Source organism: Dipodomys merriami, unplaced genomic scaffold (genome assembly GCF_024711535.1).
Source record: "Dipodomys merriami isolate MVZ:Mamm:240054 unplaced genomic scaffold, mDipMer1.0.p SCAF_15, whole genome shotgun sequence".
NCBI classification, from domain to species: Eukaryota; Metazoa; Chordata; class Mammalia; order Rodentia; family Heteromyidae; genus Dipodomys; species Dipodomys merriami.
Genome location: NW_027202826.1, coordinates 15,757,740 through 15,780,176, shown reverse-complemented (window position 1 = coordinate 15,780,176; position 22,437 = coordinate 15,757,740). Strand labels below are relative to the sequence as shown.

The 22,437-nt window shown below is 38.4% G+C and overlaps 1 protein-coding gene across 4 annotated transcripts in view; it reads right to left on the bottom strand.

Annotated features, from left to right (window-relative positions):
- Positions 1-22,437, bottom strand: part of Bmpr1b (bone morphogenetic protein receptor type 1B) — a 301,468-nt gene that overhangs the window by 169,697 nt on the left and 109,334 nt on the right. The window contains exon 6 of one of the 4 annotated variants that reach the window (XM_070022297.1): positions 13,600-13,697. The exons of 2 other annotated variants lie outside the window; for them this stretch is intronic. The gene's annotated coding sequence lies outside the window, so the exon portion shown is untranslated. Of the gene's footprint in view, positions 1-13,599; positions 13,698-21,746; positions 21,810-22,437 lie in introns of those variants that run through there. One more of the 4 variants, XM_070022300.1, reaches the window with a different exon arrangement.

The following is a 22,437-nucleotide window of genomic DNA, read 5'->3' as shown; positions in this document are numbered from 1 at the left end:
CATGAATTCTGTGACAATCAAATGTTAACAGCCCTTGAAATGTATTTAAACTATCTCTCCCACAGAGAAGAGAGCAAAAGCAGAAAAAAGGAAAACAAACTAATCTTCTTGCTAAGGGAAGCATGAATAACATAGTGAGAAATGCAGAACGCAAACACTTTTCAAAATGTCACTCAAGCTTCAAGTTCATCTTTTCTCCTGCCTCTGTGGTTGCCATGAGAACATGCCATCCGTATCCACAGATCTGTGCTCTTCTGGAGGCCCGTGGTATATCCATATTTGGAAAAATAATGGAGGGGGTCATTATTTAATACTGTGAGATAGATAAATGAACCATGAACAAAAAGGCACTCAGAATTACAGCATCATAATTTCAAAAACATGCGATGGGACTAAGGTTCCACTCCCAAAATCTATATTCTAGAAGACCACACTATTAATTGAATGCTGATGTGTACCACACACAAGAGTTGTATTTTCTCTACTCTAGGTCCCAGCTTTCAGTTCCATAAGTATAGCCCATTGTATGTAATTCCCCCCACATCAGGGTGCTGTAGACAAATTAATTAGTCTATTAAGTCTCACTCGTATCCTGGCACTGATGTTTAGGTTAGCACCTTCGGCAACCAGTTTCTAATGCTTAACTATGCTGCCATTTGTTCCTGAGAGAAATTAGGAATGAAGGGGGCAGGGAGGAGAAAACGGCTGGGAAAATTTCCCACTGACCTAAAGGCAGAAACACGCACGTGAGTCAGAGGTAGATTGGTGTGATCATTAAAAAGAAATGGGGGTAAGAGAGGGGAGGGGGAGTCTAGCTGGCTAGTTCCTGCTATTTTCAGTCATTAGGAGAAAAATAAATGGCTTCATATCTAAGGGAAATTTTAAGTAGTATTTAATACTACAACATCAACCTGAAAAAGATGATAATTTGCTATGACTTAGCACTATTGAGAAACCAATGATTTCATATGGCAAAATGTGAAGCATTTTTCTGGGAAGATTAGATACTTGGCTGTGTATCTGTGAATATGACCATTAGCTGAAATGAACCAAAACACATGTTTGAGTAAGATGTGCCTTCATGCCTGTGCACGAGCAAGAAGGAGGCTCAGTTATCTTTTACTTACAGTCTTCAGCTGTCAGGGATGCAGGACAAAGAACCACATACCACTCATACTTCAAAATTCAGTAACAGTAAAGTTTGTTGACTATACTATTACACAACAGGAATTTTATTTTTTTACTTTTCTTTTACGCAAGAAGTTATGATACATTGAAATCATTTCCCAGCATCACTGACCCACAAGGGTGCAAGGAATGAAGACTTTTAAAGCCACTTTACACATGTGAATTGATTGTCAGTGTCTCAATTCTCTCTGAAAACAGGAATGAGAGATATACAACTGGATAAAGAATAATTCAATTCACAATGGCATTATGGTTCACAACAACTCTCTTCTATGTGAGGTGATTACACAATGTTAGAAACTTTGAAGCACCTACAATAAAGCAATGTGAAACCCGAGACCACTTCAAACCCACCTGGCTGGCTGGATTACTAAAAGAATAGTTTCAATGATCAAGTATTAGATTTTCTTCTAAAAAGCTTGTCATCTGGGGTGCTGTACCAGCTTAAGTGCATCTAATTTTACCCAAACCATTCATGGGTTGATTGATAAAAATATAATAGTTGTTGAAATTATCTTTCGGAAAATGATCAGAAATACCAAAACAGACAAGAACTAAAGAGGAAAAAGAAATGAAACCATTATTTATAATAGCAAAAACTGATATAATATAAATGTCCAACAATATAGAACTACACTAGGCCTACCTCATTTTCAGATTTATTACATACAGTTTTGGCCAAGCCTGATCCTAATTATCAAATTCCAAAAAAATTTTTTTTCAAAGAAGAATCTTATACACACACACACACACACACACACACACACACACACATACACACACACACACACACACACGCACGCACGCACACACACACACACACACACACACACAAAATGTAGTTCAGTTGATGCAGACGGATTCCTTACCAGTGTCTAGTCATCCACAGCTGTGTTTATACCACTGGGTGGTGGTTCCCCGAACCTAATTATGTGAACATTGGCCTGCCCAAAAGCGAATAGTGGCCCAGAGCATGGCAATGGTGATGGTGATTCTCCCAAGCAAAAAAGAGCTCATAAGGTACTCAACTGAAGTGACTAAGTGACAAAAAAAATTGAGATTTGCTGAAAAGTGTCAAGCTGAGGGGTGTTATGGGAAAGATGAATCAAACATCAGAAATGAAATGAACCCCAAGACAGGGACAGAAGAGGTCTTATCTCTGTTGCTGTTGTTGTTAATGTACTTATAATGTACTGTGTGATTTTTTTGATTCTTTTGTATGTTCTTCCCCCATAGCATAACCCCGGTTTTCACTGTATTTGATTCCGGTTTCCTGCATCTTGTATATACATTTTTCTAATTTGGGGAGGGGAAGGGAAATAACAAAATGCTGAAAAAAGGATACAGGTTGACCCATTGTAACAATGAGATGTACAAGACACTATGTTGAAAATGAACTTTACACTTGTGGGGGGGTGGGGGGAGGAAGGGAGGGAGGAGTCAGGAAGGTAGGGAGAGAAGGGATGGTAGGGGAAAAACAAAGGAGATAACAATGCTCAATAGGAAATGTACTCATTACCTTATTCATGTAACTGTAACCCCTCTGTACAGTATCTTTACAATAAAGATATGTGTATATATACATATATAGATATAGATAAATGAATCAAGCATCAGAACGGTGGTGAACTGTAAGCACCGGAACATGTGTGGCTCTTCCTCAATGGTAGGGACCTGTGAACAACAAAGGTCTCCCATACTTCAATAAATTATGACATAGAATTCAATGTACAGCCCCCCATAATTAAGGGAGGTGAGGGCTGGAGTGGGTTGGGAGGGGTGGGTGAGAATGTTGAAGAGGTGACATGGGCCAAGATGCATCCGTTAATGTCTTGTGTGAGGGAAGATGGGAGGGTGAACCATGCTTTTGAAGAATATTTAAAGGGATATGAAATTTCTAGATTATGGAAGGCACCCAATTAAGAATTGTTAAATGAAAGAATTTTTTAAATGAAGCTTACAAACGATATGCAAACTTGATTCCAATTTTAATATATGTAAAATAGGCAGAAATGTACCAATTTGGGCTAGGAAGGTGGCTCAGTGGTAGAGTGCTTGCATGAGGCCCTGGGTTGGATTCCTTGGCACCACATAAGCAGAAAAAGCAGGAAATAGAGCTGTGGCTCAAGTGATAGAGTGCTAGCCTTGAGCTGAAGATCTGAGGGACAGTGCCCAGGCCCATGACCAACCAAAAAAAAAAAAAAAAAAAAAGAAATGTACCAATTTTAATACATCTGTATAATGATGGAAATAATACATAGATATATAGGAAGGCTGCATGTCTATGCAAAACATGAAAAAATACAAGCAGTCGCATAAGTTGTGGTTGAGTGAACACAATTCTTTCTATGAATTCATGGTGCCTTCACAATTAGAAATTGAGCTGCTCCAGCTATACAACAGTAGTTTGAACAAGTGTGATAGCCATTATTACAGACACTTCTTGTTTATTCATGGGCAGAATAAAGGATGAAATTCTCATGGAGCTAGGGCTCCCAGCCCTCACCAAATCAAGCAAATGTAATAATCCCAAATGCTGTCTTTTCTCCAAATAGAATTAATTGCTCTTCTTCAGCTACTATTTCTAATTAGCAGGTATGTTCAAATGTCTCATCAGTGTAATACGTTGTAAAATCTTTTTTTTTTTGGGGGGGGGGTGGGGGTGGGAGGCTGGTTGTGGGCCTGAACTCTGGGCCTGGGCACTGTCTCTCAGCTCTTCAGCTCAAGGCTAGCACTCTACCAATTGAGCCACAGCACCACTTCCGGCTTTTTTTTTCTGTTTATGTGGTGCTGAGGAATCAAACCCAGCGCCTCAAGCATGCAAGGCAAGCTCTCTACCACTGAGCCACCTTTCCAGTCCCTGTAAAATCTTTAAAAGCCAAGATTTCTTTATCTAAGACTATGGAATTTTTCCTCTGAGTGTGTATGTGTGTGTGTGTGTGTGTGTGTGTGTGTGTGTGTGCATGTTTTTGACAAACTCATTTATTTATGACAAACTGCCCTAAACCTGTTTCACATATGGCCAAGGATATTTTTACAAGCTCTGCCGAAGAGAACCCCATCCTTCAACTTGACAGTTTTAGTTACCTTAAAAAATGTCATTTTAAAAGCAAATTTTTAAAATAGCACTTTGGATCAACATTGACAATTTTTTAAGCATTTCAAAAAATGCAGTTACTCTATAGCCTAAACAAAAATTGCTTTATCCGCTTTATATGATCCAAATGACTTCTGGAGCAAAGTGTATTCCTACCTATGTCTTAGACATACGTTCTGTACCACAACCTTAGTTACCTAGAAATATCATAATTTTTTCCCATCATGAAATCAATTTGCCTTGCTTTGTCATCTTTTTGTGTGGGTACTATGGTAATAACCTGAATCATGCAACCCGGATGAACCTATTTGGAGGCAGAAGAAAAAAAGTATGAGACAAAAATATGAGAGAGAAAGAGCAATAGACATTACCTTTAAACATTTAACTCTGCATATGAAACCACCTTTGGCCAAAATCTATAAAACTCTGATGTGACTCCAGATTCCTGGCATGAAATCCCTTAGCTCTGTGATGTGAACAGGTGACCCTTGTAAAACAGTCAACCTTTCCCCTGGCTCTCAAGAAGCATTAAGCTTCTACCTCTCACTGTCCCCCTCAAATTCGACCTTACATTCATCAGCCCCTCGTCTATAGGTTCTGTTATACAATGGAAACATCAAGTGGGGAGGGAAAGCACTAGATGGAAAACATGGGGTGAGGGTCTCCTCTTGCCTTGAACTTACAAACATAGGGCTAGCTCTCGCTGTCCCTGATGGTGACAAATGGAAAACTGACTTAGTGAATGCCATATTGCACATTTTCTGTTTTCATGTGTTGTTGTTTTTTCTTGTGCTATTAATATGGCTTTAATATGGCTTGAAGTCAAGCCTAGCACTGTCCCTGAGCTTTGTCTCTCAAGACTGGCACTGTATCACTTGAGCCATACCTCCACTTCCAGCTTGTTGTGTGTGGTTACTTGAAGATAAGAGTCTCATGGACTTTCTAGGATGGCTTCACACCCTCCCCTTCAGATCTCAACCTCTCCAGGAGCTAAGATGACCAGTGTGAGCCCCTGATGTGTCCAGGTATTTTCATGGGTTTCCTCAAAGGTCCACACCATAATTTCCTTGAGTACTTGCATCGAGTAAACAAATCAGCTTTCAAAATACTTTCCATTAAAATGGTATTTTAAACCTGCTCATAGGCAGAGACACCACACTGATATGATTTGGAGTGGGAGAAACAGAACTGCTGTTTGACTGAGAGCCTGCACACTTATACTCACTCAGCTTCCTACAGGGCTCCTCAGATACCCCAGCCCAACTGTATAGCCCTGAGAGAAGGTTTCCATTCCATCAGAATCAATACTCAGATCAACTCTTTCAAGTACTGGGAAAGCCACATCACACAGCGACTTATTACTAAGAGTCAGAAGGAGGCACTAATTCTTTTCAGCAGTGCTTTGCTCCAGGAAAATGAAAGTTATGTCACAATAGCTCTTAAAATCCGGGGGCTCATAAAACAATAGGCTCAAATTCTTAAATATGTACTGTCTTCCTAAAGTGATTTAGAGGATAAAGAAGAAAACTGTGATTATATTGTATAATTAGCTCTTCGTGGATTAGTTATGAAGCACAAAGTCAGAGGCCAGAACCATCTGAAATGCTTATTAGATAATAGAAATGGTTATAGGCATCTCAGAAAAGAAAAGAAAAATAATCTTTGGGATCGTTAGCCAGACAAATAACATGTCCAGAATTTAATACATCCTGCTTGACTTCTTTCTGAGTCCCTATAAAACTGACAAAACAAAAGATGGAGCAAAGTTTTAAAGCATCAATAAAAATGTTTTGTAAGTACTATGAATACCTTAAGTGTCACAATAAGAACTCACTTCAAAGAGACTTGGCTAGGCATCAAGAAAACATCCATGTACTTCTATTATACATCTTCAAGAGACAGTCCCGGGAGATGTTAATTTAATCACTTCCTACTTGAAAACCGACTGTTCATAGCCCATACCACTATGCATTGCAATTGTTGGCACCTTTTTAACAGCATTTGTACTTATAAAACATCTCATTAGATAATGAGATCATTGGAGAGGATGCAGACTTTATAGATCTTAATTTAGTTCCTCTTTAATTCATTCAACATTCCTACCTGATAGCTATATGTTCAATACCTATGAATAATAAGTATATATGGGGAAAAAGGACAATCCTTATGCATAAATTCCAAGGGCATTGCAAAGAAAAAAATATTGCAATCTAGTGCCTTAAGAGTTCAACACAAGCTAAGCTCCAATGGCATGCTTGTGATCCTAGCAACTGAGAAGTCTGAGACCTGAAGATTGCAGTTCAAATCCAGCCTAGCCAGGAAAGCCCATGAGACTTTGATCTCCAATTAACCATCAAAAAGCAGGAAGTGGAGCTGTGGCTCAAGTGGTACAGTGTTACCCTTGAGTGAAAATGCTAAGGGATAGCGTAAGCTCCACATCCTCCACCACCGAGTTCCAGCCAGTGTGCCACAGGACCACAACATGACAGAAGACTATTGGAGTAGCTGGAAAGACAGAATCCACACTACAGTGGAAATTTCTGCTCGTCTCTGAATACCTGGATCCTAATGAAAAGACTGAAGTGGTTTCATAGATTTAAGAGTTTCATATTTCAAACTGGTGGTTTTGCATTTTACTCTGAGTAACCATTCAAGAATGAATTTGGGGGGAAAAAACTCACTTCCAACATAAAAACAGAAACTAGACTGGAAGGAGCAAAACTGCATGCAGAGAGTCCAGTTAGAAGGAAGCTGTGCTAGTTCTGACAAAGTAGGGAGTCCTAAACAACTTAGTGGGAAAGACAGAAGAGCCAACATGTGAGGGAGGTACTGGAGTCAGGCAAGACTTAAGACACTCAATGAAGGAGCAGCAACCGACAAGGAACCCTGAGCAGCTCTAAGTTTCTGGTTTGGGCAATGGGAAGAACGATGGTATGGTTCAATAGGTTGGGCGTCAAGGATTGGAAGTGACTCTGGCATGGGAAGAGAAGATGAGTTTAGATTGGAACATGGGATGTGCAGTGCCTGAACCTCCTACTGCTTCCATTCCAAGCAGAGATGAGCAGAAATCATAGGCCCATGCATGAAACAGACCTGTTCCAGACCTAAGGTCTGAGAGCCATCAACATCAAGATCATAAATACGGATGATGGGAGCCAAGAGAGGGCCCAAAGAAGAAAGACTCAGACTGAACTATTGGTTTAAAAAGTAAGTTTTTTTATTGTGAAAATACTGTACAGAAGGATTACAGTTACATGAGCAAGGTAATGAGGACATTTCTTATCAAGCATTGTTGCCTCCTCCTTTGTTTTTTCCCTACCATCCCTTCCCTCCCACCTCCACAACTACACTGCCCGCCCCCCTTTTCCCTCCCCCCAACCCCACCTAAATTGTAAAGTTTTTCGACATGGCGTATTGTACACCTCATTGTTACAGTGGGTCCACCTGTATTTCTATTTAAACAATTTGTTTTTTCCCTTCCCCTCCACAAATTATAGCAACATCAAATACAGTGAAAGCAGGGGTTATACCGTGGGGGAGGGACATACAAAGCAACAAAAAGAAATCACGTGGTACCTTATAAATACGTGAAAAACAACCTTGGGGTTCATTTCGCTTAACATCATCTTATCTGACCTTCTCTGCTTGTCTCAGACATATATATACTAGTTCTTGCAAATAAGGGAAACCATGTGACCTATGTTTCTTTGTGCCTGGCTTACTTAATAAAATTTATTCCAAGTCTTTCCATTTCCTAACAAATGGGGCAATGCCATTCTTTTTGATGGAGGCATGCTGGCCTCGGTGAGTGTCTCAGGAGCTAGCCCCTCAGACTGAACTCTTGAGAATACCCAAAACAGAAGCAGAGAAAGTAAAGAAGAAGAAAAAAAAGGAGGCACAGTAACCCAAGTGGCTAGAAGCGCACACAGAACGGAGTTTTTCAAAGGGTACTCTTACATGACCAGTGATCCCAAAATAAAGCCACATGAATTAGAAAGAGGCCAGTCGATTTTTTTTTTCAATCATGGAAGTAATTCATGATCTTTGCAAAAAAGTGTTAGTGGAGAGATGAGCACCAAATGGCCACAACCATTGGTGGGGAATACAGTAATACAACATTGAAGATAATGTAGTTCTAGCAATGTGATGGGACATACAGAATGTGCCAGCGTATTTGACTTTCTCCATTGCATGTCCTTCTGTCCAAGCATTTAAGACATCCTCTGATCCTCCCAAGAAAACACTACACAAAATGTTTGGCGATCGCTTTGATTACCAAGGAAGCCCACCTGGCAAACTAAGCCAACACTCCTTTGGTCTGTCATTTAAGATGCACTCACATGACTGGTTCTTCATGCACATCTATTTCAGGAAACTTCACTTCTCTGATCTCTCAGTTTCTGACCTCCCTAACTTTGCTTACAGCTTTTCTATGAGTGGAATGCCCTCCCCGCCATCTCCCCTCACCAAATGGCTACTTGGTCTTTCAATGAGACTCTCAACCTTGAGTTCCTTCATAAATCCCAAACACTGATTCCTTCATGACTTTATTTTCCCCTATCCGTCCCTGACTCCACCCTCCTCTGAGCCCCACAGAATGCCTAGTCCCTGTGTTTTGTCTTGAGTATTGTCAATTCTTGAGTTTGCCCAGTGCACTAGTTTCCAATTGTCCCTGTAAGAAGAGAAAAAATGTGCCAGAGCTATTTCTCTTCTAGAGGAGTGCAATGACTTGCTCACTGTAACCCATCAATGTTTGGTGAGTTTAATCTAAAATGTTAATATGTTTGGGTAGGTTTGGTTAATGTGTTAGGGTCAGTTTGGGCTAAACTCAATCAGTGACCCACAAAGAAGGAACACACTGCCCTGTCCACATGAGCTTTTTTTTGTACTCTTTTATTGTAAAATTGCTGTACAGAGGGGTTACAGTTACATGAGCAAGGTAATGAGTACATTTCCTATTGAGCATTGTTGCCTCCTCCTTTGTTTTCCCTCTTAATGTCTCTTCCGTGTGTAGCAAGCTTGGCACTCACACCTGTGTCCAGATCATCTCAGTTCACTAAATATTGTTAGTAAATCTTAAGAATTTTGGAAGAATGGGCTATATACAAATAGCTTTCAAATAAAGTAAATATTAGGTCAAACTTGAGAAAGAGATAGGTTTTAAAAAAATAGCTCTTCATAGTCTACCAAAGTGAGAATATGACCCTTCATCTAAGTTCCAGAATAAGATGAAATGATTTAAATTATACTTTCCTTACTGATCAACACTTAAGTTAATTTGAGATCATCTGTTTTCTAAAAGCTATCTACTAGATTTTCACCTGTGAACACCATTCAAAGGTACTATTTTTAACATTTTTTTCAAGAAGCAAAGGTAGCCTTTTACAATTCATACACATACAGAGACACAATAAATCACTATAACACCGAAAGATTCAATGAAAACAGTGACAACCTTGAAAAATGCAACCTAATATATAGCCAAATAGCTTACAAAACTCAGCATGCATTGCTGACTTTGGACATGATCACCAAATTTAACAAGGTGTTCTTGAGAGAAACAAAATAAGATAGGTCCCAGGAGCATCCATTCACACTAGCAGATGCATCAGAACTCCAGGGCAAACTCCTCTGGGCTAATATTGTGGTTGGCTTTAAATGAAAATTGTAAAATTTAAATATCTTTAATAATACTTGCCACATTCAGGCTTTCAAACAAAACATGGAAGTTAGAAAAACTTAGTGTCTAAATATGATCATATAATATTCTTATGCATGATATTAAGTAAAAAAATACACAAAGTTTGCAAAACACCTGTTTAGAAGAAAATCCACTAAATATCTTTCTAATCAACCTGGAAGAGCATGCCTCCTTTTTATAAATAGTTGATCCTAGAAATTTATCATGAAGTCACATATAGCAGTCAGTCTTCAGGAAAGGAAAGATGGGAGTGAAGATAAGAGAAAGAAATAAGAGCAAAATAAGAAAGCGGTATGAGATTGCAAGTGGGGTAATTTGTGCCTTCAAGATAACTTCTGCTACCTGAGACTTGATTGTTTATCATTAGAATCATGGAATTGTTATGAAGTGCTGATTGCTGCCAATCAACATTTGGCCCAAATCAATAAAAGATATTTTCCATCCCAACACTCCATCATCATCCATTTATCTCATAAAGAATCTGCTTCTTGGTCAATGTATTTGTAAACTACTTTGTTAAATGGAAACTTCTTTGTACAACTACTTCAAGATAATTTTTTAAATACATTAAAAAATCTGTTTGGTTCTTTGCCTTTTCTTTTTGAATAGGTGGTTAAAGTAATCATATGTCTAACCCCCCTACATACACGCAGTATTCTACCTAAGTTTCAAAGCACTTCAGTCATTTTCTTTGCATTTGAATTTGATGAGGCTTAGAATTTTTAAGGCATCTGTTTTGACTTGTTCTTCCAACACTGGGTGAAAGATTTGAACCAGTCTGTGAAACTATTCTCGAGTAATTATTTTAACAACTGCAACACTTAGGGTATAGCTAGATAAGGTAAAAACACAGACCTGTGTGTTGAGAAAAACAACAGTAAGATGCAATGACTTATATCAAGACGGATCTCTGTTTGGCATCATTAATTCTTTGTGTCACTAGAGTTATTCACTGTTTCAGAATTGCAGGTTGATGAGAAAATAACTACATGTCATCATTTCTTTGCCTATTTCTCAAAATTTGTGTCTTTAGTCAGGATCAATGGCTCCTTTCTGTAGTCCTAGCTACCCAGAGGCAAAAGCAGGAAGATCTCAAGTTCACAGTTCACAGCCGGCCTGAGGGAAGTTGCAAAGCCCACCCAACCCCAACCTACCCCCATCTCAAAAACAAAATAAAAACAAAAGTGCTGGGAAGCATAGATCAAGTGTAGAGAATAAGTACAGAGGTCCTAGATTCAATCCCCAGCCCTTACTTCCAAAAATACTCATTAAGTGGCAATGCATTATTCAAGCTAAGTTCAACAATAATGAGATTTATTGGTTTATGTAGTGAAACATTAAGGAGAAATATAACCTTCAGGTAAGGCCTCATTCACTGGTTCGATGAAATATCCACGGACCCAGTTCCTTTTCATTTTCCCATTGTACCATGTAGGTAATGATTCTTAAACAGTGGGCAGCAGTTCCTGGGGCTAAATACCTTCCCTGTTCACATTCAGCAGTCAATGTAGAACGTGACTGTTCCAAAAATGCTGAGTTCTGTGATTCACTCTGCAATTGGTTAGAAAAGTCACATGCCCCGCCTCCACACATGGATGCAAGTATGAACTATACTGATGGTCTGGATTTAAGTTGCATGCCTGATGTAAATTCAAATTCTCTGAAAATTCATGCACACCCATAAGGAAATTATGGGCTGCTTGATAGCAGGGAATTGGCAAGTAAATGTTGGGAAAGCAGCCAAATAGTCTGCCCTACCAGAACACAGTCTTAAATATATATATATAGTCAGTCGTGGGGCCTGAACTCTGGGCCTGGTCACTGTCCCTCAGATCTTCAGCTCAAGGCTAGTGCTCTACCATTTCAGCCACTGCGCCACTTCTGGCTTTTTCTGCTTATGTGGTGTTGAGGAATCGACGGAACCCAGGGCTTCATGCATGCAAGGCAAGCACTCTACCACTGAGCCACCTTCCCAGCCCCAGAACACAGTCTTATGCTTCAAGAGACTCCTATGGCCCATTAACATACTAGTCATATGTTTTCTAAGGCTTCTAATGCTGAGTAGGCCAAGTATTGCAAATATGTGTGTTATTCATATATATATGTGTGTATAATATATATGTATATATGTTATTGACATTATTTTTCTACCTATCTAAGAAATATCACACTTAAATGATCAGATAAGTTGATGTTAGGCGAAATGAACCCCAAGATAAGGACTCAAATTGTTTTTCTTTCTTGCGATTGTTTCTAACACATTTATAAGATGATTTCCTTGCTGCTTTGTAAGTCCATCCCACACAGTATAACTCCTGCTTTCACTGTATTTGTTGTTGGCATAATTTGTGGAGGGGAAGAGAAAAAACAAATCGTTTAAATAGGGATACAGGTGGACCCATTGCAACAATGAGATATACAAGTCGTTATGCCGAAAAACGAACTTTACAACTTTGGCCGGGGGGGGGGGGGGGAGGAAGGGAGGGGCGATGGGAGGGCAGGGATGGTAAGGGGAAACAAAGGAGGAGGTAACAATGCTTGACAAGAAATGTACTCATTTCCTTGCTCATATAATTGTAACCCCTCTGTACGGTATTGTCACAATAAAAATAACTTATTAAAAAATAAATTAAAAAAAGAAATATCACACTTTTTCTCTAGAAATGTGAAGAAAAAAGCCAATAGTTCAGCTGATAAGATGATCTGTGTAATTTTGAAACTCTTCATTTTACCCTGCTTGTTCCAGGGGAAAAAAAAGAAAGAAAAATAACTACAGTGGCAAACTAGGACTGATACAGATGTTTCAGATAAGTATGTTTAGTCCCTAAAGTCAGAGAAATAAAATAAAAACTCATTCTCAGAAGTGCTAGGGACTTCTTCCAAAAATGAAAGTATACAGACTCTATATGCTAGTCAAGACACAGTATTGTTAGATTGAATCCCTTGATAGTTGGAAGCAAGCCCGTGACATAAACTCCATTGTAGTTTAACAGTCCTAATAATTAGCATTGTATTATAGATTTTCCTAAAGCCCAGACCAAGTATGTGCCAGTCCTTTTGTAAAATCACAAAGAGATCTACAACCCAGATTATCTTTAAACTGAAAGATCATCTACTCTAGTACATTTCAAACTGTCCTACAATTCTAGCTCCGACAAGAACATTTCTGAGTTTTATCTATCCTAAAAATAACTGGCAGAAATGAAGTCATTTGAATAACCAGCATTGTGGATAATGGAGTCATGTATCTAAATGCATTATTATTTGGCCTGTAACTCACACACCAATCACCAACAAGAGAATGGTGATATATGAATAGACCTTTCCGTTTCAATACTTTACAAGGAATTTGAGAGCAAATGAGTTGCTGCTTTCCTATCCTATCTGCCATGTGATTGAAGAATAGGTATCCAACATCCCTAAAACTAAGTTTCCTACCTGCAAACTAGAATAACATAAGGCCTCCTATAAATAATTCATAGAGTTCAAATATATGTATGTACACTTACATATCATTGACACAATCATAGATGCAAGTTGACAATGTACTCAGAGCACTGTGCGGGGGGGGGGGGGGTGGCCCAAAAATGTCACAGATACCTTTTTCACATACCTGTATAGTTCCATGACTTCTCCGTTTGGTCATTTGTCCACCGTGTTTGTGCATGAAACATCTCCACCTCGTGCCAGGCACTCCTTTGCCTGTATAATCTAAGAAAGAAGCATCACTAAAGCTACACCACTTCCATTCAGCAATGACCCCTGCATACAGAGCCTCAGCTGCCAGGCTTCATGGGTGGATACAGCCACCTTGTGAGGGAGAGTGAGGAAAGAGACTGAGTGTCCACAAGGCCAACTCGTAGTTTTATTTGCATTTTATTTATTTATTTAATAACTGAGTCCTTGTCAGCACTAGGGTTTGAATTCAGGGTCTGGGTACTGTTCCTTCGCTTTTTTTCTTTTTCTTTTTCTTTTTTTTGGCCGGAGGTTGTTGCTCTACCACTTGAGCCACGCTGCCTCATGGACTTTCCTGTCAGATTGGTTTTGAACCACAATCCTCAGATCTTGACCGCCCTGGGTAGCTAAGAGTATAGACATGAGCCACAGGCACCTGGCCCTTAGTTTCATTCTAAACTTTACCAAAATATATGTAAAAATGCACAGGAAGATATTCAGTAGAATGATCTAATGAAGTAAAACAAGTGGTATAAATATTAGTTATACATTAGGGTAAGTTGTATAACTATAATGTTTTAGACAGCCCAAGTAGTAAATGATTGAGTGAAACAGCACTGTTGATGGATGTTCATTGGGAGAGATGCCTATCATGTCTATCAGTCCTGATGTGGGAGAGAGTACTCTGTTCCATTTGGCCCTTAGACCCAAAATCCAAGGGAGAGTTTCCTTAAAGTCTGCAGAAGAAATTCTGATGATGCACAAAAGAGTGCATATTTTTGTGCTTCCATAATGACCAGTGTAAGCTTATAGAAGGTATAAAGGTAGCTTTAACATTTACCTTTAGCGTTTAGATTTGTTTCATATAGGGATAAGGAGCTCTTTTTTCTATCGAGGACCATTTAGATATTGATAACATCATTCCCCCAATCATACAAAATTATCAATATAGGCAGACAGTTGGAAGCAGCCTACAAAGAGCATACATGAAGCATCAGTGTGTTCTGAGATATACCCTGTGCCCAATAAGGACTAAGGGCCTGATGCTACCCACCTTTGGGTGAGACTGTTAAGTATCTTCTTGTTGAAATTAAAGACTTGTCAAAGAGCTATTCAGAGCTAAAAATCCATCTTATTATTTTTTACATCATAGCTGCATGCTGTCTAAAATTAATATATAACATAATTAAGATGCTTTCTTGACATCATAGGATGAATAATTTATCATCAAGGTTTTTTTCTCTGCTTTAGATTTTGCAATCTCGTAATCAACTTTGAAAGAGAAAAAAACAATAATTCTAACTAATAGAACATACACAAATGCTTTGAATTACTTTCTATAGTCTGAGAAATCTAACTTATTTTATACGTAATATATATCATATTTGTGATTTGTTTTCTGCATTTCACATCACTATTATATTGATGTTATCACAGGACAGCCAATAAGCTTATCATACACGCTGCATAAATATCTTTTACACATACATATAAGAAACATGCCAGCTTGGGTGCAGTTTACTCATGCCTATCATCCTAGCCAGAGGTAGGGCTGTGGTTCAAGTGGTAGAGCACTAACCTTCAACAAAAATACTCAGGGACACTGTCAAGGTCCTGACTTCAGGCCCCAGGATTGGCACCCAAAAAAAAAAGCCAGAAATAGCGGCATGGCTCATGATGTTCAGCACTAGTCTTGTTAGATCTCAATGATTTGAATTCAAGTCCCAATTCTGTCCTTGCCCCAAAATGCTAACAGAATGTGTATTACAAATAATTTTCATAAATAATTGCTAATACAAGATTTATGTGAAATGTTAGAATCTCTTTTAAGATGAGCATATGTAAGTTACTACAAAATACAACTCTTTCTCTTTCAGCTTCCTAAAAGGAAATGTCAAACTCTGCAAAGCTCTAATAGGTCATTTGCTTCAAATGCTACTGTCCTACAAAGGAGGGAAGTGTGCTCATCTTCCCAGAGTATTTCTATTCCTAACTAATGAAGTACATTCCTAATAATTCTGGTCACATTTCAATATTCCAGAAGCCAGCAGCATTCTCCGAAGTCACACTACCACTCAAGAATACCCTGATTCAGTCTCTAAAGAAAAGACAGGTTCAGTGCCAAGCAGATTCTCCGAGACTGAGAAGTAGCAATATCAAACCTAGTTAAGGAATAGGAATCTCTATTATACCACTACAAATCTTTTTATAGTTCAGAAAAGTTACTTTTTTAATGTAGATGAATGCAATTTAATAGTTAATAGAGTAATAACATGCTTCCTCAATCTCAGAGGAAAAAAAAATAATAAGAATAGAGAACCTTGAACACATTATTCCAGGACTAAATGTTCACAGATAACCACGATGAGTTATCTCTCCTTAAAAGAACACATAAAAATATGTAGTGACTTGTATTTTTTAACCCCTTGGAAAACAACACTTTACCAGGCCCAAACCTTGAAGTGATCCCTCCAATTAATAACAGAGATCTTTGTGATTTGAATTTCTCTCAAAAGTGTAATGAAGGGAGCTTTCTCAGTGATCAGGGTTGCTGATGAAAATTAGAGAGCATTTGGCATGTTTTGCAGCTCGGATTTCTCTCCCTGGCAACATCGCAGCTAACCAGGACTACTTCTAGTGTCTGCTCTTGTTCTTGTGTATCTGACAACTCCTCGGTCTCCAGCCCTATTACCCGGGCCTTCCCAGTCAAGGATGCTGGTCCCACACGGATCCTATAAAACAATTAGTGGGAGGCCTTGGCATTGCATTCAAAGACCATTATAAACAGTCAGTGCAGCCGGCTGTGTGAAATTCATCCTGTGGGGAGCCCCCATAAAACTCTTTAGTGGAAACCGGGGCCTTCTTCTGGAAAGGTTGAGAAACTGGGTGCTAGTTGTCTAATGAATACAGTGAGTTAACATCAGGCGACAGGCAGAACAATAAAAGTAATAAATAACTTTAAAACGCTCGGCAACATCTTATGTTTGTAAAAGAACCTGAAGTAAATGCACTTTTATAAAGAAGACTTCCCTGTATGTCAGGAGAGTAACTTTGTTCTGTTTAGAAGCATCTGTTACAATGGGGAACAAGTAAGACAGAGAGCAATATCCTTTTCCCTCTTCCATTAACTTGCATCATGTCTATCTTTGAAGGACTTATTATACAGTACTTAGACTGCCAGAAACAGTGACTCAAGTGAAAACGTGCAAGAACATACTTTCTCCACTAGGGGCACAATAATCCAACACAGTGCTACAGTGCTAAATGAAAGAACATTAATAGCCATAAATGACTGAAAAGAATCAAAGAATGTAATAGGAGATTACAGTTCCATCTTAATTTTTTCATACCCTTCTTCCAGAAAATAAAAAAGACTCAAAGGGAAACTCCTAATGTAGCATAATCCTAATAACTGTGAGGGTGGAACTTTTAGGGAATTTAAGTAACTCGTGTTTCCTGGTAGTCCCATTTGCACATCAGAAGCTGGATACCTACAACATTGAATTTCCCCCAAATACAGAAAGCACTGAACCAATGATCAAATGGGAAGCCCTGGCATTTAGGGGCTTCCCTTAAGCCTTGAGAGAGCAAAGAACACAAGCTGACATGACCTCACGAATTCATACCATCCAGTGTGAACCTTTTGGGGGAAGGAGTGGTGTGTCTCTGTGAAAATCTCCAATTTTGAAATGCATTACAAACATATGAAATACCAACTTTTATCTCAATCAAGTGGTAAGGTCAGGATTCAAGTACTAATCAAGTAGTAAGTCTAAGTACTCCCTGAGTAGTGAGAATCACAGGTGTGAAATACTATACCTGGTTATTGATTGAGATGAGGGCTTGCTAGCATTTTGCCTGCCTACAATAATAAATACAACTATCGTCTTGCTACATTTGCCATTTACAATGGAGCTATGCCTGAGAATAAGGGACTGAGTTTGTGTCTGGTTACTGTACTGTGATGAATGTACCTTGAGAGTTGCTTCAACACTTGAGGCTACACAAAATCTGAGAATAAGAATGTTCATTGAAGTATTATTTAATGAAAAGCTGTTATTCAAAACAAAAAAAATTATCAAATTATATTACTTCTATTTGTGGGGTTATTGATGAATTGATCAAATGTGATTTGCACAAATCATTATATCATTCTTTTAAACTAGTACTTTCATTATATCAATCAAATGTCTTGATTTCAAAAACCAGTTTTAAAGAGAAGAGAGAGACGTAGCATTGGTCAGATTGAACATTTAGATTCAAGACATTAGAAAGAAAATAACTCTAGAATTTACAATGTGGCCCAGTCTAGAAAGGTCAGCTTATGTGTGCGTTTATGTAACTTGTGGAGAAAAGGTAAAAATTAGTTAACAGACAGTAAGTCACAATGTTTTTGATCCTATCTATTTCCCTGCAGGTATTAAACTTCAAGGGATTTTTCAGAACAAGATTCAATAACTCATGTTCTTTCCAGGTTGTGGTTTTAGTTAATTATAAAAGAGGGAGGGAGGAGTCAGGGCAGCTAGAGAAGGCAATGCAATGAAAGATGGATGATCGAACACACGGTTTTGAAGATTTCAAAGCATAGGCAGGTGATTTAATCTACAACAATGTCTTCAAGGCATCAAAAGAATTTCTTGATTGGTGGTAGTGAAGGTCATGAAGGGCCTACACTTTTCTAATAATAGCGTAACCTTTCATCATTTTTAAGTGTTTTTTTTACAGCAAACCTTCAAATTTTGAATGAAAAAGCCTTCCCATGAGATATATGATCTTTAATTTTATGATGCACTGTAACAAATAGATTTCATATTACATGCCACTACTTAAATATCTGCACATTGTGAAATACATTTTAATAAGTTGTGATTATAATAGAAGAATGTTTGTCTTTTTAGTCAAGGAAGAATTAACTTACATTTTTCACTGTGATTAATCTGTGTGACTTCAGGGTCCCTTTAGTATTCCTAGACCATACTGTCTCCTTGATTTTGGTCACTCATGCTCATAATCAGATCCTGAATTGTACCATCACTTCTGAATGATCCTTTGGAGGAAACAAGCTTCACTTATTCAGATGTCTTAGAGAAATCATCAGCTCCTCCCCCTGAGCCCACAACTCACTGGCCTATTAACTGAACTAGAACCTTCATTCTCGGTTCTCTCAGACTTCAGCACTCAATTTTCTCACAGTCTCTAATTCTTATTCTTCTTTTGCAGGTTGGCCAATAAGTACTAGAGCTCTTCCAATAACTACTGGACACTCTGATCAACTTAGTTAATTCTAAATCAGAATAATCTTGCTCGAATCTTCAATAGAGGTCTCAAAGTCTAACCCAAAACTCCCTTCTGAGTGTTAGGCCCATACATTCCAAACCAACATGGCAAGAGGAAACTCACTGAAATGTAAGCCTGACTCTTCTTCAGTCTTCTCTCTCTTAGCGACTTAGTTTTACACGCAAGAAATCTAGAAGTCAACTTTGAAGCTACCTACTTCATCCTCATTTTCCAAACAACTGTCTGTTTCATATACTATTCTTCCTTTAAATTTGTCTACTTCTTTCCACCTCTATCAAACATACTTCAGCTTTTTAATGATTACCTTCCAATACATATAAATTCAACAAAACTCTGCATGTGTTCAAAAAAATCTACAAACACATCCCCTTCGGACTATTTCTCAGAGCTAAAAGCATATGCTTATAATCTGACTATTTTAATGTCTAACTTACCACAACATTTGAAATGTCCAAAAAGATGTCTACCAAAGACAGGTAGCTATTCAAAATTCAAGTATATTGACATTGAATAAAATGAAATGAAATAGAGAATTCAGTCCCAACTAGCCACATTATAACAGCTCAGTAGCCATATGCGTTTGCTGGCAACCACCATGTGTGGATGAACACAAGCACACAATGTTTCTGTTGTTGCAGAAAGTGCCATTGAATAATGCCATACTAAAACATAAATGCTACAGGAAAAGAGAATTTGTCAACCACCCTCTCACTGCAGAGCCTTATATAAAATAGGGGAAGGAGGGTGGAAGAGAGGAAGGGAGGAAGGCATGCAGGGAGGGAGGGAAGAAAGGAAAGTGGAAAGAAGGGAGGAAGGGAAGGGAGGAATTACTGAAACTGAATATAAAGACAAATTAATCATAAGCATAATCAGCTTCTAAAACTCCACATCCTGTTAGTACATCTCTTTACTCTTCTTGAACAGAGCCTCTTGAGAAATCAAAGAAAAATTACTTTTAAAGTTTACAGCTTAAATCAGATGACTCTAAGAGGACCAAGAATTAGTGGGTCACTTTGTCCCTAAGCATGTCATTTATTTCAGTAGTGCTGAGCCTTTCTAAGGGCTAGCAAAAGAATGTGACTTTTCCAAAATCAAAAACTTAGTAGTAGGGCAAAAATTCTGACTCTCATTCCAAGAGTGTTGGTTGTTACTGTTGTTAATCTTGATACCATCATTTAAATAAGTAATGTTAATAATGTAAATCTTACAGCATCTGTTGTTGAAATGGAGAAGGAAAGGAGAAAGTACACTCAATCTCTACTTATGAAGTACACAATATATATTTGTTATCTACTTGAAAATGTCTACTTGATAGACTCTTCACTAAAATTGTATTCAGATAACTAAAGTGTAACTAAAATTGCACTCCAATAAAAATATTACATTAAATCGTCATCAAAGGATTGTGTCAACTCTTTCAAAAAAAAAAGGCCATATAACTTTTCAAGAATATTTTTGGAAATGCTTTTCCCCTGGGAGTATTAAGAATTCTAAACAATTTTAAAGAGAATGGACTTTGAAGACTGTCTGGAAGAGGAAAAAAGAAAGCTCAGTATGACTGGTTTAACAAAAACCAAAATGTACACTAAACTAACTATCCTAAACTTACCCATCATGAATTTTCGGATCCATATTTTCCCAGGAGGAGATTCTTTCTCCCCCTTATATCTCCCTGACCTGGGAACACCTGAATAAACGGGCCATTTATGAACCTGGATCCCAAGAAACTCCAATTCATGCTCGTGATTCCTACTGAACCTCCACCAACCTGTCTCCGTGGTCATAGCTAAACTTCTACTTTTTGTTTCTGAGAAATAATATTTGATAATAATACCAGTCCAATCATACTCAAAGACAAATTCATACCCAAAGCTATGTGTATGGGCTCTAAGACCTACATGGACCTCAGCAATATCCTTTCCAATATCCTTTACCACTGTTCAAAAATCACCATTGCCATGACTTGTCCAGTGTGTCACAAGAAAGATCCAAAATGATATGGATATCACAGTACCTTCTAATAATTTCCAAATTTCTACTTTTAAATATCAGTTGTCAAGGCTTAGTCTATATTCATTTGTGCAAGCTTACCTGTTTGATATTATAGGCCTTTGCAAATGATTTGGCATGTATCACGAGGTTGATAAAATGTCCTAAATTTCCAAAAACTCCACAGTCCTATTATCAAGACTGAGTGCCATAAACAAAGACAAGTTGCCTGTAGCTCTTGAGTACAACATATTTTATGACCTGAGAAGATCTTGCTGGCTTCCTTGTCTTCCAAATTATGTTTCAAAATGTGTCATCTCCTCTTAGCAAACTGCTTCCTACCCCAGTCCTAGGTAAAGTTAATTATTTCTGCTTCTTAGTCTTTGCAAACTGTATTTTAATCTAGCAGTTTCCGCCTTAGTTCCCTCTTATAGATTCACTGAATGCCAAGCCAGTAATATTTACACTTAAGCCCTCATGAATGAACAGTATCTCAGCTGATGCCACGGTACCAAGACAAGAATGTAAACACATGTTTACAAGTTACATTAGACATCCAAACTTCCATACAGAAATCATTTAGCTTGATTGAATCTAGCTTTTTGCCACTGGTCTCGAATAGCAAGAAAGACTAAGAAAGACTTCAGTGCCATCCACGGATACATCTAGAGTTCCAACAGCAGCTCTAGACGCTATTGTCACCTGAGATACTGTGTATAGCTTTCCTTTTGGAGAAAACAATACAACTTCTATGAAGCCAGAAATTCTCAGAGGAAAGACGACAGTGTGTTCTCTTACCTTAGGTCCTTGAGCTACAATAAATCCATTTCACGGCTCATTGCGAGGCATACATTCTAAAATCCCAAACCTTTGGTGCAAAGATAACACCAAAAGCTCTTGTGCTAGAGGCAAGAACAAATTTTTAAGTAGCTTGAAAACCTAGAAAGCTTCTTAAAGCCTTCTAAAAAAAATCTTTAAATACAGTGTCTTATGAGTCTGTTAGTAAAAGAGAACACCACTTGGGACTTAACTCAAAAATTCTTTGTTTGAGCCCTGTAAGAAACTTAAAGGGAAATATGAAAATTAATTGACATTCCAAGGAACCCAGGTAACCGTAGGCACCTGGAGGTATAATAGGCCCCACAATCTCCAGCCACTCAGCCGTGCAAAACTTTCTGAGTTGAGCAGCTCCAGAAGTGACCCTGAAGGTGTATAAGGCCATCTTCTCTACCACAGTCTAGCCCATTAACCCCTCATATGTGAGAACCATCTCCAGGAAGCATCTTCAGAAGCATGTTAGGCTAGGCATAGGCACAAAGACTGATGAGGATGGAAATGCCAACAGATAGCTGCCACCTCCTGCTGTGCGTTTCATACATTCGCAAATCCTTTCATCTTTACACTTATTCTACGAGGTAGCCTCATTATCTCCTCCACTTTGTTCTCGAGGATTGGAAGGACAGCACTAAGCCACTGGTCCAAGGCTATG